The 6,919-nt window shown below is 42.0% G+C and overlaps 1 long non-coding RNA gene across 2 annotated transcripts; it reads right to left on the reverse strand.

The window, feature by feature from the left end:
• Positions 1 to 347: 347 nt before the first annotated feature.
• On the reverse strand, positions 348 to 6,601 carry LOC137418262 (uncharacterized). Of its 2 annotated transcripts, none has more exons than XR_013622099.1 (6): positions 6,378 to 6,601; positions 5,914 to 6,068; positions 5,235 to 5,378; positions 4,806 to 4,906; positions 1,264 to 1,648; positions 348 to 612 (listed from the first exon to the last, which is right to left on the reverse strand). It is a non-coding gene; the product is annotated as an uncharacterized LOC137418262 (long non-coding RNA). The 2 variants fall into 2 exon arrangements; XR_013622098.1 differs by having other exon boundaries at positions 5,231 to 5,378.
• Positions 6,602 to 6,919: the final 318 nt, after the last annotated feature.

The following is a 6,919-nucleotide window of genomic DNA, read 5'->3' on the forward strand; positions in this document are numbered from 1 at the left end:
TGGCTGCCCTATAAACTCGATATGTAGTACCAACACAGAATATTTAACTGTGCAAGCAAGCAAGCCTTCCTCGTTTAACACAAGGTGCAGGCAAGGCAGTATCATCTGGTTCAAGCAATCGTGACACAGTTAATTATATTATTAATAATAATTGTAATATTAATAATAACAACACAACAATTTCAAAAATCTGAGTGTGCATTGATGAGGGAAAAAATGAATGTAAACGATTTCAGCATAAGGCTGCAACATAACAAAATGTGAAAAAAGTGAAGGGGTCTGAATACTTTCTGAATGCACTGTATGGACAAACATAGATATATTTCAAACTCCATTGACAAACAAGCTCCAAATGAACAAAACTTTTTGTTTATTAGCCACCAACAAAACAACACCGCATGTACACAAGAAATCTTAGTATTCTATATTAGAAAAGATGAATTCTTGCTGACGTGGTTCGATTGTCATTCATTTGAGTAAAAAAGAGAAATTAACTTCTTTTTTTTCCCACATTCATGTCTTGTCTGATCCATTTGCCCATCCACAAGGCAGCATGCTTGCTCCACTCGGACGTCAACTTCATCTTGCCTTTCTTTTATCCATTTGCAAAGTCTGCATACAGGGACACAGACATTGTAACTTCGACCTGTTTGTATGAGGATAACTACATGACAGTTGCATAATAGGTTTGTAGCAGTGAAAGAGAAAGACACGTGTTATGTATGACGTTGTTCTATTTGACAAATCATGGAATGATGTGATGTGATGTGATGAGTTATGTGATGTGATGTGATTGAATCGTGGAATAAATTATGTAATGACGCCACATTTCCGGCCTGTGTTTACCTATCCGGTAAACTGGGGCAGGGATAAATAAGATACAAGTCGAAGGACGTGCAAAATGCACATAGTGCTTCAACTTTTGTCCAATGGTTGCTTCAATGAGGCAATGGGAGTATGTATGTATGTATGTATGTATGTATGTATGTATGTATGTATGTATGTGCTATTCAACAATGTTAAAGTTTGATGTGGGAAACGAGGAAGGCACACTTACTTGTAGTGACTAACTGTAATTCAAGTTAAACAAAACAAAAACAAATTTACCAAGCTGCTGTTGTGTTGTGTTGCGTTGTGTGCGACACGACATTTCAGGTCAGGTCATGGGCGATTAACATTGACAATGTGTGTTTATTCACATTCACATCACAATGGTCAGGGTTCATTAAGCAAAATGGTCTGTTGTCATGGATGTGCACGTACCTCGTCGTCATTTACAAACAAGTGATTGTGATTGCGATTGCTCGTCGTCTTCATCACCTACTGCAACAAGTGCCGGAATATGCATCACTTCACCGTCTTCTTGACTTTGGCGAGCGTCACCTGCATCGTCGACTGCCCTAACTTGTGGATGTGGCAAGGGATTTTGTGGTGGTTGCATGATGGGCGCATCAGGCAATCTGCGCTCTGGCTTCACCAGTGACAAGTGGAACACTCGTGAAACAGCGACCGATAACTCTCCAACATTTGTAGGTTTTGTCCAGCCCGCAATTATCCATTTTATTCCAGCCGTTTCATGGTGGTGCAGGACCAAATTGACATGATGGCAAAGGTCGTCCTCATCCCAAATAGCCACATCTTCTCCCGTCTGCAAAAAGGGAACACGATTTATTTGACATGCGTGTTGTGTGTTGCAAGGGTCTCTTATCATTGTAGTTGTTTATCAAGGGCCATAATAGTGAAATTACACAAGTATTACTGCATATGTTGTGGTGGCCCCTCATAACAATGACACTGACTGTAAATGTTTTGCTTCAGCTGATATTTGCATTATCTAGTTACAAGAACATTTCCACCAACCATGGTAAATAAAAGAACAAATTAATTCTAAAAGTTCAAGTCAATGATATTGTTGCGGTTTTGAGTTTGTACAATATAGGTTAATTTCCCCCTCATAGTTTAGTCACACTACAACACGTAGCCTCACGATAGTTCAGTTATTTCTTAGTATGTGTAAGCATAGTCCTTTTCCTGTGTTAGTTTTGCGTTGAGTAGAATAATGAGAGTTAGGTCCTTCCATTGCTTATGCCGCCTCGATACTGTGGTTTTTGGCGCAAATTAACACGAGGCAGGCCTGACAAGTCGAGGCAAGACCGAAGGAAGGCGGAGGAGAAGCCGACGGTAAGCGCGAGCCGCCAATCATGGCTGGAAGGTTAGAACATTCGATGGGGGCTAAGGGCGTGGCAATAAAACCCTTTGCGCAAAGCCCCCACCCCAGTTATGGGAGAGGTGCGCTGAAAGAAGTTGAACAAGTTCTGAGGAGAGAGGCATTGTCCAATGGTGCATAAAGAGAGTTGAACAAGGTCATTCTTACATAAAGAATGTAAGTCAAGTCTGTAACTTGCCGTTCTCTACTCATGCGGAGGTATCGGCTGATGTCCTTCGCCGGTCCGTCGGCGACACCATACGTGTTGAGAACTCCAGTAAGCAGTTTACCGCCTACCGTGGTTGTAGGTAAGGCGTAACAGTCCCTAATGTTCAACATTCCGTTCTGGTGTATGAACAACGGGTATACAGCTTGGTGTGGTGGCAACGCCACCACAGTGTGGTCTGTGTGCACCACATGATTAACATGTTTGTCATAGGTGACCGTGGTGCTAGATGACTCGATACTCCACGTAATGTGGTGCGCAGCGTTCTCGGCCACATGGTTCAGTGCAATATCCCTGGGAGCCACCTGAACTTGTTCACGTTTGAAGATGCAACCACTAGCATCTAGTAGGGCTCTGGTTCCGGATGCTGCAGGCCGACTGGCCGTGCGTGCCTCCGCTACCATAGCCTCGATGCTCAGCTGTCCTTCCAACTCCAGGCAGCCGGGATTGTCACTGAAATATGCATTACCGCACTTTACCTGATTTAGGGCGTCGCGCTGCTGGTGCAGCGTCATCAGGCGCATGTTGAGTCCAGATTTTAACCTGGGCTGGAGAGGGCAGTGGTGGTATAGGAGCTTGTGCTCCCAGCTGGTGCACTCCTAGCTGTAGATTCTGTAAAGCTCCCTGAACACTCACTGCCGTCCCACAATCATGGAGGACCTGCGCTGGGTGATGAGCTTGAGTAGTTATGGGAGAGGCGCTTGAGAGTTGAACAAGTTCTGACGGAGGTGCACTGAACCAAAGAGAAGAGAAAGAGGGTTCAAGAGTTGAGAGAGTTCAAAGAGAGAGAGAAGACGCGCATGAACGAAGTTATGAGGCGCTCTTACAAGTTAAACGCTCGGTTGAGCTTGAGGCAGAACCTCTATTGAGTTACCCGAGTAAAAGCGCGCCGTTAATTCATCGCGCTGTGAGAAACCGCCAAGCCTGGCAAGAGACGCGTACATTTTCCCGCCTGCCTGCTCTGCCCCTTTGTTCGAGAGACGCACTGCAAGGATCCCTCCCGCCGCCTGCTTGCCTTCATCGAGGGACATGCTGTGACCGGGGAGAGCCACGCCGGGCGAAGCCGTTCCTGGACGACCAAGTCGGCGTGTTCAGCGCGTGAACATCATCCTCCCTTCATTTCCCCCCTGTGAGTGTGATTGGGCCCGTGTCTGGGCATAAGTTAAGACTGGTTAAGTTCTGCTCTGTCTCTCTTCGACTTCTACATAGTAGTGTAAATAATTATTAAACCTGTGTTCTTCCTTTGATTCTACCGCTTTTGTGTTTTCCATCATTGACTAAGCGTGGTACAAATAAAACCACCCGAATCGGGTTCCAATACCAGAGATCTGCACGGACCACGTGGTACGCCGCGCCATCCGCTCGGACGTACTCAAATTACGCGTGGTTCGTGCGAGGCTTGATCCCCACTTCCGCGGCGGCGTAGGTACTTCGGTACGTGCGATAATTGTCCCGGAACCCTACCCTGCGTCTGCCCGGGAGGGGCGATTCAAGTCTCTCGGTTGCAACGACCCAAAAATAACAAGGGGCTTAATCTCCCCTTGGTAAGGGCAGGAGGGTCGCGTGAAACCGTAACAATATTAACGTTTTTGCAAACAGTGATTGTCTTACCATGAGGTATGCCTGATGCATAAAGTATGTACCCAGGTCTCTGGATAAATACTTGACACCTGATATGTTCAGCTGAGCAGATGATATGCGGCTGCTGAACACACATATCAGTCGTCATTCCAGTGTCCAGTGCAAAGCAGGTTATTGTGTTGGAGTGGACACCATCACATTCTGGATTGCCACATCCAACATCGATGCTTTGGTGACTGAGGGTCATATCACCAACAACGGCGTACAAGGCTGTCGTTTGCCCTTCGACTACACGAGCCTGTGAGTACTTAACGATTTTAATCCCTAGCCAATCTGGCATAACGGGGAGGAACGGAAGTCTGTTTCGACCATTGGTACTCTGTACATGTGATTGTTGGTGTCCACTGGTTCGTTGATAAGAACAAATGTTCCAATCCACCGTTGATTGCTTGCGGAATATCACGTTGTTCTCCTTAGTTGTTTTACCTTTGACATAAAACAATGAGCCATCACGAATTTCACTGCAACAACAATGCAAATGCAAATGCATAGTCAGGTTTAAGACAGGCTGAGCGACAGCAAATTGCTACGAATACTGCTGCATTAATTATTACACACGCACAGCACAGCACAGCACGTACTTTTTACATGAAACGACATCAAATCAGTCAATCAATCAACATTTGCTAAAGATGGAAAGGTGCAAGGAATACGTTACACGATTTAAACATTGTGTCAAATACAGAACACTCACTACATTTGTGACACCGTACACAAACAAATGATACGCACCTGAGCAGTATTATGCGATGAAATAACATCTCAACTTTCCTTATTTTTCCACCTGCTGATGTTGGCATCCTTGTGGGTGTCACTTGTTTTATATGAAGAATCTGCAAGTCATCAATATTTGACAATCAGTTAGTTAGTTGGTTCATCCTCATTATTTGGATAGATGGGGTGTTAAATTGTCAACATTGCATTCAATACTGATGAAAGTAGCTTTAAAAAATGCATAATCATTAATGATTTCCTTGAATGCTGCAAAAGACCGTTTGCTTTGCAATGACAAATGGCGTGACGGCGACGTCATTCATGCTTTATTACTTAAGATATAAGGTTTACAAGTCATTCTGAATAAGTAGTAATATGGCACTGTTAATAATAATAATTCCATTGAAAATACACGTACAGTAAGTGTAAGTCGTACACTTCACCTGCCTGGGCCATCATATAGGTCGAATTCTGGCATTTGATGCTACGCAGACGAGTCAATGAAATGATGCTGGTCCTGCGACGCATGACTTGCTGCACGGTTGACTCCAAGTTATTCTCCTTCAGACTTTTCATGATGATGTGTGGCATCTGTAAAATCATTAATTATTATGTGAATTTGCACAGTCATCACAAATGACCGAAGGAACAAAGAATTGCGTACACGCAGTTAGTTACATGGAAGGAAAAACAATATTTACATGATGTTGAAAGGACATGTGACGTGTACAATACACCTTTGTCACGGATTATTTATTTATTATACAGATACCAAGTAGTGTACATTTGTAATTAACCAAATTGTAGTGCCTATTTATTGAGCACACAAAATGATATAATTTAATACAGCATTGTTGATTATATTGCGATGCGTTTTATTCAATAATATTGCATCCATATACCATGTATTATTTTGTACACTAACATAATTTGCTGTACTGTATTTTTAAATAATGTGCATATTACAACATGTATGTTCACTTTAAATAAGCTGGAAGGTTTCATGGAATAGAATAGAAATATTTATTAACAAATATTATACCAACAAAATATTATATTATACCAATATTATATTATACCAACAAAATACAACAAACAACAACATGCATTTTAAAGGCCATTTTACCTGCTAGAGCGGGGGTTAGCCTTGCGGTCCCCATGACAATCTTCTCCATTTTGCCCTATTTTCTGCATCTCTCCTTGTTAACCCCCTTGCCCGCATTTCTTCTTCCACCATCTTTAGCCAAGTCTTTCTCGGTCTTCCCCGTCCTCTACTTCCTTCTACATTCATTTCCATCATCAACCATCACCATTACACCAACCATTACATCACCATCACCAATATACCAACAAAATATTGTAACAAAATAAAATATATAACAAACAATATGCAGAACAAAATAAATAACAAATAACAAAAAATATAACAAAATATAACAATAAAATATTATATTATAACAACAAAACAACCCCGTATGTATACAATAAATCTTAGTATTCCATATTAGAAAAGATGAATTCGTGCTAACGTGTTTCGATTGTCATTCATTTGAGTAAAAAAGAGAAATTAACTTTTTCTTTGTTTTTCACATTCATGTCTTGTCTGATCCATTTGCCCATCCACAAGGCAGCATGCTTGCTCCACTCCGGCGTCAACTTCATCTTGCCTTTATTTTATCCATTTGCAAAGTCTGCAAACAGGGACACAGACATTGTAACTTCGACCTGTTTATATAAGGATAACTACATGATAGTTGCATAATAGGTTTGTAGCAGTGAAAGAGAAAGACACATTATGTATGACGTTCTGTTTGACAAATCATGGAATGATGTGATGTGATAAGTTATGTGATGTAATTGAATCATGGAATAAATTATGTAATGAGGCCACATTTCCGGCCTGTGTTTACCTATCCGGTAAACTGGGGCAGGGATAAATACGATACAAGTCGAAGGATGTGCAAAAAATGCACATTGTGCCTCAACTTTTGTCCAATGGTTGCTTCAATGATGCAATGGGAGTATGTATGTATGTATGTGCTATTCAACAATGTTAAAGTTTGATGTGGGAAACAAGGAAGGCACACTTACTTGTAGTGACTACTGTAATTCAAGTTATACAAAACAAAAAC

Source organism: Myxine glutinosa, chromosome 1, assembly GCF_964187855.1.
Source record: "Myxine glutinosa chromosome 1, kmMyxGlut1.1, whole genome shotgun sequence".
Lineage (NCBI taxonomy): Eukaryota > Metazoa > Chordata > Myxini > Myxiniformes > Myxinidae > Myxine > Myxine glutinosa.